Source organism: Solanum stenotomum, chromosome 2 (assembly GCF_019186545.1).
Source record: "Solanum stenotomum isolate F172 chromosome 2, ASM1918654v1, whole genome shotgun sequence".
NCBI lineage: Eukaryota > Viridiplantae > Streptophyta > Magnoliopsida > Solanales > Solanaceae > Solanum > Solanum stenotomum.
Genome location: NC_064283.1, coordinates 58,647,458 through 58,665,406, shown reverse-complemented (window position 1 = coordinate 58,665,406; position 17,949 = coordinate 58,647,458). Strand labels below are relative to the sequence as shown.

At 34.9% G+C, this 17,949-nt stretch overlaps 1 non-coding gene and 2 pseudogenes across 1 annotated transcript; 1 reads left to right on the top strand and 2 right to left on the bottom strand.

Moving 5' to 3' along the window:
* Positions 1 to 2,310: 2,310 nt before the first annotated feature.
* LOC125856577 (putative late blight resistance protein homolog R1B-16) lies at positions 2,311 to 4,878 on the bottom strand (annotated as a pseudogene).
* A 2,796-nt stretch (positions 4,879 to 7,674) lies between these two features.
* Positions 7,675 to 10,851, bottom strand: LOC125856576 (putative late blight resistance protein homolog R1B-8; annotated as a pseudogene).
* Positions 10,852 to 11,625: 774 nt separating this feature from the next.
* On the top strand, positions 11,626 to 11,728 carry LOC125857316 (U6 spliceosomal RNA). Its single transcript, XR_007445639.1, has one exon. It is a non-coding gene; the product is annotated as a U6 spliceosomal RNA (small nuclear RNA).
* The last annotated feature ends 6,221 nt before the right edge of the window (positions 11,729 to 17,949 follow it).

Below are 17,949 nucleotides of genomic sequence, written 5' to 3'. Positions count from 1 at the left end.
TTCTTCGAATAAGGCTCATCGCCATCCGTTTCAGCAGTTCACTTTATCATGTACCCAGCCTTTTCAAACTATCTTTAGTGATTTATGGGGTCCTTCTCCAGTTCAATCTATTGACAATAAATTATATTACTGTATTTTTGTGGATCATTAAACCAAATACACTTGGCTTTACACATGAAGAAATAAAAGTGAGGTTACTAACCTTTTCCAGAACTTTCAAGCATTAATCGAACGTCGATTTAATACGAAAGTTCTTTCTCTCTATACAGATGGTGGTGGCGAATATAAAAGCCTTGATCTGTACCTAAGATCTCAGGGTATTGAACATCTTGTATCTCCTCCATACACCCCCCAAAGAGTTGCTCTTGCTGAACGTCGTCACAGGCATATTATTGAGACGGCCAGAACCTTACTTCATGAGGCATCCCTTCCATCGACTCTTTGGTCTTTTGCCTGTCAACATGCGGCTTATCTCATAAATCGTTTGCCTACCCCACATTTACAAAATAAATCACCGTTTCAACTATTGTTTGGTCAAGATCCGGATTACAATTCTTTAAAAATCTTTGGGTGTCTCTGCTATCCCTGGCTCAAACCTTATTCCAAAAATAAATTAGAGCCCCGATCAACACCCTGTGTATATTTAGGTTTCTCTTTACTTCATCATTGTCATCAAGGTTTTGATCCAAAATCTTCTAAAATCTATTTATCTCGTGATGTGAATTTTTTTGAAAACAATTTTCCTTACCAAAATATTTTTTCAAATGTTTCTTCAACTTGTAAAACACTTGCGTGGGAAGGTTCAACTGCAACAAATCCAACACCATCCAATATTTTTTCTCCTCCTATTAGCCACGACTTACTGAGTCCCATACTTATCCCGAAGGCAGGTACCACCAACGCTCACAAAGACACCGTCTTCTCTGCTTGCGCTCCAACAAAATCTGTATCTCCAGGTACCTCTTCTCCTTCTCCTCCACACCCCATTGCCCCTCCTGATCACACTGATACCCCATCTTATTCCCCGTTTCCTCAATCATCAGCTTTTCCAATTGTGTACAGCCGCCGAAACAAAACAATTTCATCTGTTGGACAAAACTCCGCTGCCCAACCCACTGCCTCAATTCCCCTACAACCTTCTCCTGAACCTGTTCAAGTCACAGAACCTCCATAACCTACTCTTCCTCCACCAACTCGTGTTGTGACCCGCTCCCAGCACAACATTCACAAACCAAAAACCATCCTTGACTTTCTGGCTCACTTATCCCCCACCATCACCCCTACCAGCTTCAAACACGCTAACAAACACCCAGAGTGACAGAGAGCCATGAAAAGTGAATTTGATGCATTATTGAACAATCAGATATGGGAATTGGTACCACATGACCCCACAAAAAACATTGTTTCTTGCAAATGGTTATACAGGTTAAAATGGAAAGCTGATGGGACAATCGAACGCTACAAGGCTCGACTTGTTGCAAAGGGGTTTACACAACATCCTGGAGTTGACTATCATGCCATATTTACTCCAGTTGTCAAACCAACTACTGTGCGCTTGGTGCTCTCAATTGCTGTCCATCAGAATTGGCCCTTCGCCAACTTGATGTCAACAACGCGTTCTTGCAGGGTCGTTTAGAAGAAGAAGTGTACATGGTCCAACCTCTGGGTTTTGCAGACGTGCAGTTCCCCTCCCATATCTGTCGTCTAAAGAAAGCCATCTATGGACTCAAGCAAGCCCCTCGGGCATGGTACAATGAACTCAAGACGTTCCTTCTGTATCTGGGATTTGTCAAGTCAGAATCTGGTGCCTCACTTTTCATTCGCAAAGTGTCGAACAGCATTCTGTACGCCCTGGTTTATGTGGACGATATCATCATCACAGGGAATCACAACTCCGAGGTAAATCAGGCTATAGTTTCTCTTGCTGGACGTTTTTCCATCAAGGATCTTGGGAATCTGCACTTCTTCCTTGGAATTGAGGTGCTCCGTACTGCCAAAGGTATTACCTTATCACAGTNGTTGTATTTATCACCCAGGTCGTGTAGGCAGGGGTGCAGCACTGAAAGTGTAGAGTCCGAGTGAACTTAGATTGAAATAGCATCTTGAGTTTCGGTGGCACAAAAGCAACAAAACTTGAAAGCTGGAAGAGTTTTACAAGAAATAATTGCAGGAATTACAAGAAATGCTTTCGATGGCACAAATAATCTTAGTAACAAAACTTGAAAGCTGGAAAAGTTTTACAAGAAATTATAAACGCTCCCCAGGCAAGCGCATAAGGGAGCGTATTCATTCGACATCTCTTAATTAAACAATCACAATGCTTGAATAGATAAAAAGACAACAAGTTTGTTTCATTGGAACAAATTTATCAGAGGAATGGACTGCAGAAAGATGAAACACTGAGTGATCCACGAGTATTCTATTTGCCATCATTGATCGTAGGTTAATTCCCAGTGAACGTCATGCTTTAATTCTATCCTACAAGGAAAATATGAAAGATGAAGTGTTGGAGAGAGCTTTCTATGCTAAGTAATGTGAAATCGTGATTGTTAAGGGATTCATGGATTGCAGAAATTGTACAACGACTAGAAAGTAACTTATGAACAAACACAAATGTATGATGAAGATATAAAATCATTTTTCAAGACAAAATGAACGAATTCAACTGACCTTAATTTGTGGACGAGGGAGGGGGAAATATAATGAGATTGAATTTGATGCTGCTTTCCGGATCTTGCCTTCGTAGTTTCTTGCTTTTGATTTCTATGGCAGAACTGACTGCCTTGAATGTGCGCATCAGCCTCATCTCTTGAAGATAAGGTAAATCAGCCAGTTCGTGTGGCACAGCATTGAGATCATAACAGGAAATAAGAACAAGGTGTGTAAGACTTTGGAATGGACGATTTGATGCATCCCAAGTTTCCCAGTTTTCTGCCCAGACAATCTGCAGGACTTGGAGATTGCTAAAACTTCCTTTCTTGGGCTTCCAATTCTTCCCTATGAATGCATTCCCTTTCAATTTTAGGACCGTAAGGCATTCCAACTGCCCCAACATATCTGCCTCACTCCACTCAAAATTTGTATTTGACAAAGTTAACTTGTTCAGTGTTTTTTGTAAGCTGAAAAAGTGTTGAGGAAGGTGAAGCTCTTCACTCCAACCATTGTTCAACAATTTCAAATTTTCGACACACCTTAGCTCTTGGAAACTGTTGAATCCACGTCCCTTGGTAGACTTTCCAAGAAGAAATGCCAATTGCCCTTCAATACCCAATTTTCTGAGATGACAAAACCTTTGCAAGCACAGTTTTGTTGCAACTATCTGGTGTAACCTTAGAAAGAGTTTGTAGACAAGAAGTACAACTCTTGCTTGTTGAGGTAGGAGGGGGAGGCAATTTCACAGGAAGGTTGGAGTGCAGATGTCTCAATTGTAACATTTTCCAAATGTCCTCTCTTATCTCAAGGGTGGAGCGAGAAGTGTCTGTATGAAGTATAAGGGTTTGTAAATACCAAAAATTACCAAAGAGCGAAGGAAGGACAGTGAAGTTGCCTTTGATGGCAATATACCTCAAGTGAAATAGCCGAGAAAACATCTCGGAGAATTCAAATATGAGGGATTGAATGTCCAACACCCTGATGAGTGGAAAGGCATAGGGGATGAGTTGGACATCTAAATTAGACAAGTCAATTTGTTTTTGGTCTGCGGAAAAACATAAGAGAGACCTAACATGCTGTACAATTCTATCTTTAGGGATAAAATTATACGGAATAGAGGATTGAATACATAATCGACGAGAAGTATTTGGATCTTCTATAGAAGGAAAAACTCGAACACCAGGTTGGAGATATACTTGTTGAAAGAGACTTATCCTTTCAGCCTCAATAATGCAGAACTCATGCAACATGTCATGGAGCCGACATGTTTTGATTTGACCGTTAGATCTCTTTTGCATCACCATCACTAAATTCCTACCGGCAAAGTCGCTCAAGTAAGTCTCTGCAACCTCCTCAATTTCACTGCCTTGAAGATCGGACTTTATTAGCCCCTCAGCAACCCATAACAGAATAAGTTTCCAAGCAGGAATATCAAAACCTTGAGGAAATACTCCAAAATACAAGAAGGCTGCCTTTCTCTGTTGCGGCAAATGATTGTAACTCGTTTCAACAAATTTCAAGCAGCTTTTATTGTCATCTTTGTTTATAAGGTGCTTCCCCACATTATCCTTGACTAGTTTCCATTCACTTTCACCCAGACAACCTCTCAAAGCTCCTGCAATCACCACTATGGCTAGTGGTACGCCTCAACATTTATCTACAATCTCATTTCCATATCCTCTTAACTTAATAGGACACTCCCTTGTTTTGCCAAAAACTCTCTGTTCCAACAACTTAAAACTATCCCCTTTTGACAATTTTTCCAGATTGTGAGGATGAGCGCTGACAGCTTCAGCCACACGTCGTTGGCGAGTTGTCACATGATTCTGTCCCCTCGGGGCTGGGATTCATTGTTCGGGAAAGCTTTCTTGACAAAATCTACAACTTTTGTGTCCCATACATCATCCAAGACAATGAGATATTTACCTCTTTCAACAAGAAATTCACGTATGATATGAGCTAATTGATCCTTGTCTTTAATTAGTTCTTCACTATTGCTTGGCGCGACTTCTCAACAAGAATATCCTTTGGTTTCTTTGATGTCCCAACATAAATCCACATTCTCTTGTAAAAATGAAAATCAAGGGAAGAATCATTGTAAACTTTTCTTGACAGTGTGGTCTTTCCAAGTCCTAGCATTCCCACAATAGGTATAACATCAAGATCCTTTGATCCTTCACAGAGTCGCTTTATCACATCTTTTGCAGGCCTATCAAAACCAACCACTTCGATATCCTCCTCAGCAGGACCTTTTGAAATTATCAAATTGTTACAAATTTGGGAGACAAAAAAAGTTTAAGTAACAAAAAAGTAGTTAAAAATTATCATGTCCATATATAAATAAAATTTATAATTCATATCATTACTTTTTAAACCATTTGTATCTCATATAATATTATTCTCACCAACATAAAATTTATTATTACTTCAAATCAGCTCCTACTTTACCATTTATATTCACCTAATTCATTATTTCTTATCACATTTATTTACCAACCAAATTTATTACTATTTCATTCAAATCAACGTTTAATGAAAAAAATTCATCGTTATAACAATATTGGTTCGTCTTCTCGGTCATATGATTGAGAAATGCAAGTTCAACATGAGGAGATTGTCCATACTATGTGGGAATTTTTTTTATTGAATTAAAATTTGATCAATAAATGTTGTGTATTTTTAGAATAGCCTGCGATAGTGTATTTTGCAATTTTATAAACTTTTGATTATTTGGTGAGATTGTATAAAGAACTAGACAATTTTAATAATTTTACAACTTATTGGGTTTTTACGTTTATGAGAAAATATACAACATAAAAAGTTCAAATTGCATGTCCAAACAAAACTTCAACTTCATATCATGATTATTTCATTGCATGACTTAATGGGCCCTAAATGAACAACAAGGGTGAAATTGAAGACCACCCAAAGAAAGGGTCAGGGCAATCCGTGCAAAAACTTAAAACTTAGAGGGAGGTTTCTAAAACTATCCTCTTCTTTTTTTGTCAAAGCATCGAGTCTAAAATGAGTTAAACATTTGGGGGTCGATTGGTAGCTAGTTAAAATTGTGCAGGTATTAATAATGTACGAATTAATTATGAGGAAATCTATGTATTATTTTATACATGATTTAGTTGTACATATATTAGTTTATACATGGTTTTGTTCACCTTCTATCCTACATAGAATAATACATATATTCTCTCATAATTTATACATATATTAGTTATGCATGTTTTTAGATTCTAAATCAAACACTGGAATTTTATACATGAATAACTTACCTTTTAACTGGCTACCAAACATGATACTCCTTCTATTTCAAAAAGAATCACATACTTTCCTTTTTAGTATGTTTAAAAAGAATGGTCCATTTCCTTTTTCGGCAACTTTAATTTCAGCTTTCCATGTGGCATGTTTAAAGCTACAAGATTAAGGACATTTTTATACATTTTACATAACTTTAATTTTGGACCACAAGATTAAAAGGACTTTTATTTTTCTAAACTCCATATCAAGTCAAACTAGACCTCTTTTTTAAAATGGCAGGAGTACTACTTATGCAGATTTTACTTATGAGTATTCAACTGACACATAGGAGACAAGTTGAGATGTCTAGATATGCATATTCAAAGTTGGAGGGTTAGCTTGATAGCGAAAGTCAAGTCTAAGTGTTTGCTTAAATGTTATGCCCTTACGAAATTAGGTCGTAATTAAGGGTACTTTGACCCACAATTTTTTATTAAGGGCCTGTTTGGAAAGTCACCCTAGTGTAATTGGGTGTAATTACATTGTCTGGCCTGTTTGGCTGGCCATGTAATTACTTGGTTAGTAGGTAATTTGGTATAATTGACAAGTGGTAATTACACTCTCCAATTCACAGGGGGACTGTGAATTAATTACATGGTGTAATTACAAGCTGATTATTTTTACTTTCTTCCTTTTAGTTTTATTTTTATTTTTCCGCATTTTATCGTAATGTTTGGGTGGTCTTAGATCGGAATTTGGTGGGGGCCAATTTGATACAAGGAGAGGAGGAAAATCCATTATAAATTCCTACTTAACGGAGATTTTAAAATTGAGAAATTTAAAAAGGAGAAGAAGAAGAGGAGGAGGAGAATTGGGAGAGAAGAGAGAATAATTTAGGAGAATTAAGGGTAAAATAAAAGGGTCAATATTTTTATTTTAGTGGAGCGGGTCATTAAATAGATATATATTTTGTTCTTACAATTTTGGTTAGAAATAAGAATTTCATATCAATAAATTTTAATGAAAAAAAATAATTAAATAGGTTGAGTGATTTTCTATGCAAATAATAGGGGCGAGCAGCAAGCAGCCCCTTGTATAGGGTTCCAACCCTATCTGACTCCTAAGAAGTTGCTGGCTTTTCATCAGCCGTTGCGCGCTAGCGCGCTGTGAACACCGTAGCTGAAGATGCCAAATCAACACCCCAAGCGACCATTTCCCTATACGAAAGTTTCTCTCGCCCTACTTCTAAAGATAGATAGAAAGGGTTGGAGAGAATTTCAGAAAGTCATTCTCTCCTTTCTAAAGCTGCGCAAGGCGGCCCCCCAGAACAAAGCCCACCCCTCTTTTCCCCCCTTTAATGAAGGACCCTCGCCTCGCTTCCTATTCATTTGTGGGTCTGGACCCGATTTTTTTTTTCAATTTCGAGAATCAACCAACGGAAAAATCGTTGAGTGACTTTTGAATTAAAAATCAAAGTTGAGTGAATTTTCGTGAAAAAGTTAGTTGAATAATCATCATAGATATTAACCATTAAACTAACACCACAATAAGATACAATAGGAATAGGTAACAACCATATTCAAACAACAAGTCGTACAAGTAATTTTTTTTTAAAAAAATATTATATTTAGACTAACACCACAATAAGATACAATAGGTAACAACCATATCCAAACAACAAGTTGTACAAGTAAAAATTAAAAATAATAATATTATATTTAGACTAACACCACAATACGATACAATAGGTAACAACAAGTTGTATAAGTAAAAATCAAAACAAATATTTTATTTAAACGAACACCACAATACGATACAATAGGTAACAACCATATCCAAACAACAAGTTGTATAAGTAAAAATCAAAAAGCAAATATTTTAGTTAAACGAACACCACAATACAATCCAATAGGTAACAACCATATCCAAGCAACAACTTGTATAAGTAAAAATCAAAACAAATATTATATTTAAGCAAACACCACAATACGATACAAGGAGGGAAGACAACTCCTTATGTGATTGATCAGCTGCAGCTTGGTACTAGCTGGAAATCCCCTGTTTCTTCTTGAGAAAATTCCACTATTCCTCCAATGACTCTGTAAAGTGAAATGACGAAACTCAGTAGAGTATATGCAGACCTTCCACTACCTTGTGGAAGTAGAGAGGTTGTTTTTGAACAAACCTCGGCTCATCAAATTTAGCAAATCAAAGTAATGAAAAGGAAAAACTGACAGTGAAGAAAACATGACAACTAATAGAAAAACAGTATAGATCATTCAGGATATAAAACATCATCAAACTTCAACCAAACTGTAGAATTCAACAAGCATAGTTAGTTTTTTTTTTCCTATTTGCAACACTAACTACTGAATGTTGACAGATAAATATATTTACCTGAATTGAAGGCAGTAACTTTAAGTTTGTTCCTCCCCAAATCCTCGTGTTTTTCCTGGATCTTCTCAGCAAAAGCCACCAAGGAAGGATCACATCTGTGTAACTCAATCAGCTCCAGTTTCTTGCTATCAGCAAATCCTTGAGGAATCTCTTTTAAGTATATGCAATCTGTGATAATTACGTGCTCAAGGCTGGGAAAATGATCGTGAGAGACGGTGGTGATTGTCCATTTATCAAGCATGAGATTCTCAAGGAGCAAGAACCTCAACTTGTGGAACCCAATCTGGTCTGTTGCTTTCCACTCGTGGCCACGGAAGGCATACCTCTTCAGTTGGAGCACCTCAAGTTCAGGCAACTTGCTGATAATGGACATGTATTCCCACGGTAGACATGTGTAGCTAAGTTTCAACTTCTTGAGTTTTTGTGGAAAAGAATCTGGACTTGTAAGACTAAAAACCCTGGTACTATTTATTATATACCAAAATTGTATTGCAATACTTAGTGACTCGAGATCTTGTAAATATTTAAGATTATCTATCCATTTAAGACCGGTAGGATATTCCTCCTTCCTTCCGCGAATGGCCAATTTTTTCACTTTCTTAATCCCTTCAAATATTTCCTTTGTACAACAACAAGGACTCAAACCAGAAACACTCTGTAAGTTTCCGAGAACCTTATCTCCAGGAGAAGATAGAGAAATGCCTATTGCATAAAGATGCCTTAATTGTGACATTTGCCAAATATCTTTTGGAAAAGTTAAAGACTTTATGTGAATAAAAGTTAAATGATTTCTTAACTAAAATGAGAGTGTGTAGATTCCAAAGATTGGTAATTGGGAGATCTACAAAAGTGTCATTTGTCATGACAGACAAATACCTTAAACAAACAAGGTCTCCAGTAATTTTACTGAGTGTTATGATGTTATGTACCTCCAAGTCCAATACTCTTAGTAGTTTGAAATGAAAAACTCCTTTTTTGAAACAATTATAATATCCGTAAAGAGAGCGTATTTCAATAGGAGTATACTGACTGGAGTAAAGATCATCAATTTTTGATTGAATTGACATCCACTTGCAACCTTGACGGAAACTTGTGTGTACTTGAGAAATAGTGGTGGAATCTGAACCAACAACATACGGAAGATTCTCGCTTTCAGCTTCCTTCGAGCAAAAATCATGAAAAAGATCATGAATCCTACATGTCTTAATTTTCCCATTCAAACTTAGCTTGTCAACAATAACTAGACTATTCCCAATAAGATCATGTAAAACACGAGCAGCTACTTGTTCGAATTCCTCAACTCCATTTAGATTTACGAGTCCTTCTGCAATCCATAATCTAATCAACTTCTTCACAGAAATGACATGGGCTTTTAGAAAAACTCCGAAATGCAAAAAGCAAGCTTTCATAAGAGGAGGAAGATCATTGTAGCTCAAAGCAACCACATTAAAGCATTGTTTGTAAGCATCATCATCTACTAATGAGCTTACACTTCGAGCTACTTCCATCCACTCATCCAGTTTACTCTTGCTAGAGAGTATACCAGCAACCGCAGTAATCATTAGCGGTAATCCTTTGCAATTTGTTATAACTTCCTCTCCAACCTTTTCGAATTCATCAATATCTGACCCTCGAATACTGTAATTATTCCCAAATGCCTTGTGGTAAAACAGATACCGGCTTTCATCTTGTGTCAGAAGACGCATTGGTACCAAACTTAGGATTGGTAGCAGCATACTCACCAATCTTGTTGTCTCGAGAAGTCAACAAAATTCGACTTCTGTTACCAGAATCTGGAAACCAATGTGAAATTCTATCCCAAGCTTTATCGCTCCATATGTCATCCACAACAATCAAATACCTTTGTCCATGCAAACCTTGGTTTACATGACCAGCTAGTTGACCAATATTCATTTCATCAAAATTCTTGCCTTCCATTTTAATAACATCATGAAGGAGGACTAGGAGCAACTTTTTTAAATCATAGTTGTTAGACACAGTAATCCAACCACGAATACGAAAGACCCTCTTAATAGAGTTATCGAATAATATAGTTTTGGCGAAAGTTGTCTTACCTATGCCCGCCATCCCCACAACAGAAACCACTTGCAGTTTATTTGATCCTGAGCTTTTGGTAAGTCTTTCAACCATATTTTCTCTTTCTTTATTGTACCCTTCCATAACGTTCTCACGGATTGAATCATCTAATCGCGGAGAAACGTTATTTTCATCAGCTTCTGGACAATTGTTGATCTTCAGCTCTTCATTGACAGAATCAGTTACTTGTATAACCTGTTGAGAGATCTTATCAAGCTTCGCACGACAACATTCATCATCATCCAGCTCAATAATAAGTTGTTTCATTAGTGATTCAACTTCATCTTCTGCATCAAGTGCAGCATATTTGATTCTTACTTTGCCAATTAGAGACTTTTGCAAAGTGTCAAACATCGCGTAGAGTGATTTCAATTGTTGCTTATGAATCTCGTTGGACCCTAAAACCTTCTCTATGGCTCCCAACACAGAAGTTAGTGCAGCGTAAACAGCCACCATCTCTACCTACACACACAAGTTGAGACAACCTTACCATCTTAAACCATATCCGATATTTGAATGTGAAAATTAAAAATATATTAATTTTTTAAAAATCTCAAATTCAAATAACCTTTTTAATTATAACTTTCCATGCGACAAATTTAAAATCATGAGATACAAAATTATCCTTCTATTTATAATTTCTTAAAATATGTGCAAAATCAATATTGGACAGATATTATTAGACAAAGGAAGTAGCATTTAAGGCACATTATTTTATTATTTTTGTTTGTTTCTAATATCGTCTGTCTTAATACTAAGTATTAAATAACAAGTTATTTTTTATTAATGCAATTAATTAGTCTTTGACTTTTCTTTTATTTCTTAGTAGTTGGCATTTCTTTAGGGTAAAATCATTTATGTTTTTAAATTTGGTTTAAAAATCAAACTCTCCTTTCAATTCTGATAAATAGTTACTCTCTCCCCTTTATCATCTGCAAATTCAATATTACCCATGTTATTTATAATCCTACATTTATGTAACATCTTTATATAACATGTATATGTATTATGTGCATGTATATTTAAATTTCACTCATCTGTTAGACATAATATATTAACGTACTTTTTAACTTGACCTTAGTTAACACATAAGAAACCTTAGGCGGGAAAGGAGATTACCAATAAGATGAAAGTTCAAATAACCAACCAATTGAGCTAATAAGATTTTTCAGATATTATGTGAGAAAAAAAATCTTTTATTATTGGTCTTGAGTTCGACTTTGAACAAGAGCATCTAAACTTTGGGGACATGTGATAAAATTGAAATGATACGAAGAAGATTAGCATAACCCCTACACAAGAAATTTTTAGTTTATATACACATAAATTGTCATCTTATATCTATTTTGTCGCGATCCAAAAACACAAGTCGTGATGGCACCTATGTTACGTTCCCCACCGATAGGTAAGTTAACCAATTCAACTTAAACGCGGAAAGGTAAGTAGCAAGAAAATATCAAAAAATACTAACTCTTCTAAAATAAAATGCGGAAAGTTGAAATATCACCCCAAGATTTAGTGTCACAAGTACAAGAGCTTCTAAAGTCGATACAAGTCTCTGATTATTTAACAAGTCTAAACATAAGAAATATCCTATCAGAATACCAACACAACCCAAGTAAATAGTGATAAATGAAAGCATGGGCCGCATAATATCCAAGCAGCTCACCACAACTCCTAGATAATCCAAACTCAGACTCAAGCTCCAAGAAATTCCCTCAAATTCGAAATACAATTTGCACCACAAAAAGAGTGCAACAAGTGTAGTATGAGTACGAAACCACGTGTACCCAGTATATCTCATAGACCGACAGCGAAGAAGTAGTGACAGGAGTATATAAGAAAAATAAGTCTTTAATTTTACAAGTCCACATTATACTTATCAACCAAGTTATCATCAATAGGGATAATCGAACTTCACGTAATGTACAACCACCAATAAAGCACGAATCAACAAGAATAAATGAAGTAATGAGATGCAATGCAATATGACACCATGAAATGATATGCCTCAGATGCCAAGTACTCTCTCAATCGTATATACATGATACTCCTCGGAAATGCATCGAGAGTTCATGATCAATGGGGGACATATACCTACACGGACGATCTCCACGTGTCTGTGTGGACAATCTCAACGCACTATCATAAAATCAAACAATTTTCGCACGGACGATCTCCACGTGCCCAAATTATAATCTTAACATCTCACCATCCCAGCACAGACGATCTCCACGTGCCCAACTTATACTCAATCTCATGTCAATGCATGTGCACAATATGATTTCAATAAATGGGGTGATGGTGCATCTCAATCAATCAAATATTTGCATAGTATATGCATAACCACCACAACTGTCACAATTATACGGGTTCAATAAAGAAGAAACACAATCACACAAAGAATTCAAGTCAATACTACATCAACTAATGCCCATATGCTTTGACATTCTCGGATTACAATATGCATTCCATTGTAATAAACTTTCCCTTTATAACACTGGTACTCGTACCAATGCCCGTCACACCATTGGTACGAGACCCCCATCTTTCGCCCTTACCCATGGTCTATTCAATTTTAAATCTTTGATTAGAAAAACATCCTTCAATGAAGTCTAAAAGTCTTAACATACTTGGAATGCCGAACATGTGTCACAATCCTCAAGATTTGGCTTTTCCCTTTCGTAAAGCTTCATGATGTTTCCAATCTACCAAATATGCAATACTCGTAAGCAAGTGAGTCCATAGACACCCATATTACTATAAGTCTAGCCTAGATCCAAATACTCATCCTAATCTATAATCAAGCTCCTAAATCTCAAGCCTAAGGTTAAGTCTTAATTCCTTCACATACATAAATCTAATTGTTATAGACAATACAATCAAAATTTGATTACCTATATCATATATTAAAACTTAAACTATAAAGTAATAATTATTAGAAAATTCTAAAATTAAAACCAACTATTTCACACCCTGTAACTTTGACAAAAACGGAAGTACCAAGAAATTCAATTTGCACTATCTTTGTTTTGCCAAGGATTATTTTCTCCTAACAACCAATTATTTTACCCTCCAACAGAACCCGTCACATTTTGTAGTATCACTAAGTTCCAAAAATTGATTTCTTTGACTTATTTTTTTCCAGTCAACACCTTAATAGCACAAATGCCTAGCCATAGAGGGTTAATCACTATTCTATCACTAATTTTTTGGCAATAATAATTTACCACATATTCCTAACCCATAAACCAAACAAAATCTCTAACTATTCCACACATACATAAACGGCAAATTTAGCCTTAGTTATCGTATGATTAATTTACCCTAATTAGCCACTAATTTGTCCCCATCCAAACACCTACGCATATCATTACCCAATGATTACTAACTAATGGCACTAATTTAGAAAAGAAATCATCAATTGCAGTAACATCAATTAATTGTTACCTGGATGATGCGCACGACGACACCGGTAAGTTCTCGCCAAACCCTTTCTTCCCTTTTTCATTTTCAAAAAAATAATTAGCTATTAAAAGTGTCAATTTCCACTAACATAATTTCATTATATGGGCTAAATGGTATACAATCTTAAATAAATTATGGACTTAGCTCATTGACCATTTACTAAAATTAATTAATTAAAATTTTATTCGCTAATTAAATAATCGTAGTTAAATGAGAAATTCAAAATTCTCATTTGAAATTTACGAGAAAGGTCAAAATAATTCTAATGCTCAAAACGACCTAGCGGGTCGTTACATATTTATATTTCGTTGATTGTCATGCATATAGACCAAAAAAATGAATATCCAACTGAAGCATAAAGTCAAATTAATCTATCAGTTTACTTGACATCTAGAAACTTGAATCCGCCTCTGCTCGACTCAATCAAGAAAAAAATTACAAGACACAAATAATATTTTATAAGACATAATTTAATATTCATATGAATTTATGTTGATTGATTTTAAATTCTCTAAACTCTGATCGGACAAGAAAAAAGGAAAGAGATGCAACGTACAAAATAATCGTTATAAGTTTATTGGTCAAATAATTAATGAGGAAATAAATATATTTTTGACAAGTTTGTTGGTCCGAAAATTAAGAGAAAAGTTAAAAATAATCAAAGATAAAAGATAAATAGGGTTGTTTTTCGATAAAATATGTAACCTCAGTTTTATCATCCAAATTTAGTATTATACTATGGAGATGATTGTGTAAACATGTAAACATTTATTGAGTTTGGTCCATATAAATTTGAATTAAATTTAAAAATATTTTGGTCAGATAATTAATTTTGACTTCACATTTACAAATTAAGTGACTAATGTAATGCCAACTTGTAGATTAATTAATTGAGAACATGTGAGGTGGAGAAGACTTTTAAGAACTTATATCTATTTGGGTGTTCACATTCAAAATCAATTATCACGTTATAATAAATACAAAAAATTTCAATAATTATTTAATGAGAAAAAACTTAAAATAGTCTCTTATTTTTGGGTTAAGATTCAAAGTAATTCTTGGTTTTCACATGAAACAATTATAGTCCCTTATGTTTGCAATATTGGTGCATTTTTAATCATCTCCCAAACTTATACCTATCTTTTAACATTGAATTTGTCCAAAATTTTATGAATGGAATGCTCAATCATCTTTTTATATAGGGAAAATGCACAAGTACCCTCCCAGCCTATGCCCAAAATCCCTGAGACCCACCTAACCTTTACTAAGGTCCTATTACCCCTCCGAACTTATTTTATATATAATTTTCTACCCCTTTTTGGCCTACGTGACACTATCTTGTGGGCCCTGCGTGTGTTGACAATTTTTTCAAGGACAGATAGAAAATTAATTAAAAAATAAGTTCGGGGTGGGAGGGAATAGGATCTTAGCGAAGGTTAGGTGTGTCTCAGGGATTTGGGGCATAGGATCTTTGCCCTTTTATATATTCAGAAGAATTAATAACTCCATGTGACAGAAGATGAGAAAAGAACACTTTATTTTGTTATGTAGAAATATATGCAGCTAAACTAAATCAATTTTTGCTTGTCGAACTAAATCAGTTTATTGTTGACATATGACATTGCAAGAATTTTTTTTTGTACTATTGCACATGAAATCAATGTGACGACCCTCTCGATTTTAAAAATAAAAAAGATAAGTTTGACGGTGGTTTCATCACTTTTGGTCCGCCGTCAAACTTGTCTTTTTAAATTAAAATCAAGAAGTTCATCACGTCGATTTCACGTACAATAGTATAAGAAATTATTTTCTTGCAACGTCATAGTTCAACAATAAATTGATATAATTTGAGAATCAAAGGTAGGTTATTAGTTTAGCTGCAATAATATTTCAACTGAACAAAACAACGTATTCTTCTTTTCACTTTCTCTCACATAGAGTTATTATTTCCACTAAATGTTGACACCCAATTTTTGACCTCCACATTATAGATTAATCATTGAGCTTCTTTAATTTCAAACGATTTATGATAATTAGTTTTATAAAATTTCAAAAAAAATATTTTGCAAGTTATTTTAAATAGTTTTTGTCACTTTTTTTCTATATATAATTTTTTAGATAATATATATGTTTTACACAATTATGTATATAATTAGTATATTTTATAAATATTTGAAAATCATCACAAAAGATTTTACATCTTAGTTAAATATCTTATAAATTTACTTTAGTCTAAGTTAAAGTTATAATTTCGAGTTAACTAGTTTGTAATTAAATTAATTATTTTACAATCGAATTAATTATTTTATGTCGTTAAGATTAAGAAGCTCGTTAATTAATTTATGAAAATTTGTCTTGTTGCAATTTTTAGTCAATTGCTTATCCTATCTTTAACCCTTTAAAAGACCAAAAAATGGGTCTGTTCCCACGACCCAATTCTTCCCANTGTTGTCTTGTCTTTTGTTAGTTACGTTTTTCATTTAAAGCAATTTCATTTATTTTGCAATTTTTTGATTTATTAGGTACTATTGGATTACTTGTTTAATTCATTATTAATACAAGTTTAATTTACTCTATAGATCATTGTAATATATTTTGAATTCAACTTTAAATGTGTGTAATATATTTTTAATTCAAGTTTAATTCATTTTGTAATTTATTATGTCTCTTCATTTGTAACGATTAAATTATTTGTTTACTTAATTAATTATTGATACAAATTTTATTCATTTTACGAATCATTGACTACTCTACAAAAGAAAGTAGAGAGAACAGAAAGAGAGAGAGAGAAGGAGCAGCAAAAGGAAAGCAAAAAAAGAAAAAACAACAAAAAGAAAGTAAGAGAGAAAGAGCATCAAAAAGAAAGGAGCGTGAAAGAGAGAAAAAGTAAAAAGCTGAGAGACAAAAAAGAGAAAGAGGCGAGAGAAAGAAAAAAGTAATAAAATATATAGTATTGTTTTATATTGCTATAAATGGTAATAATTAAAGAGTATGTCTACAATAAGTAATTATTTTTTAAAAAGGATCCACTCAAGTAATTAATCCATTCCAATATTCCAGCAACATCCCAGCAGCCCAACTTCCTCAATTCCATTTTTCTCCAATTGCCAGTCCAATTTACGTACAAAACCCAACAACATCAAACGACCCGGCCCACGTACTTTTCACCCCAAAATCCAGCAATACCCTACGACCCCTATATGTCTTCTTCCTCACAAAGAACAGTGATCGGTCGCATCGATCCGGCAATTCCGGAAAAAAGTCGTGTCCTCTCCTCTATCTCCTTATCCTCTTGTACAATAGCCGTTTGAGAATAGTGAGGTGTTGAAATCTCACACCTCACTCGCCTTTCACTTGAAATCGGACGATCCTCCTCAATCCGTTGAAGATTGTACAAATTGGCACTGTTGACAACTTTCAACGTTTTCCTTTCCAAGAAATATTTGAATTTTGAAATCCAATCTTCCTCACTGGTTACCCCCCAATCGATTCCATTCTCCCACTATAAATACTCCCATTTCATGAACGTTTTAAGGGGGTGGGGAGGGAGACAAAAAAAAAAATACAGAGAGAACAGCCCGAAAAAAAAAGAAGAAGAGAGTTTGAGTCTTTTCTATTCAAATTTGAAGTTATTTTATTTTTCGAAGCTCATCAAAATCTGCTCACAATGGTGGAAGTTCTTCGTGGTTAAGCTCGCCGTTCCAGTTGCTGCCCGAAAAAAGGTAACCTCACTTCCCTTTTGTATTCCATTTCAATGTAGCATATTTTGTGAGTTCGATACTCTATGTGAAGATTGTTAACAAAAGTGTGTTGGTTCTATCCTTAGTTGACAGCCTTTTCGTATATTTTGAGCTAAGGGGAAGGGGGCACGGGGGGGGGGGTGGGGAGACAAAAAAAAAATACAGAGAGAACAACCCGAAAAAGAAGAAGAAGAGAGTTTGAGTCATTTCTATTTAAATTTGAAGTTATTTTATTTATCGAAGCTCATCAAAATCTGCTCACAATGGTGGAAGTTCTTCGTGGTTAAGCTCTTCGTTCCAGTCGCTGCCCGAAAAAAGATAACCTCACTTCCTTTTGTATTCCGTT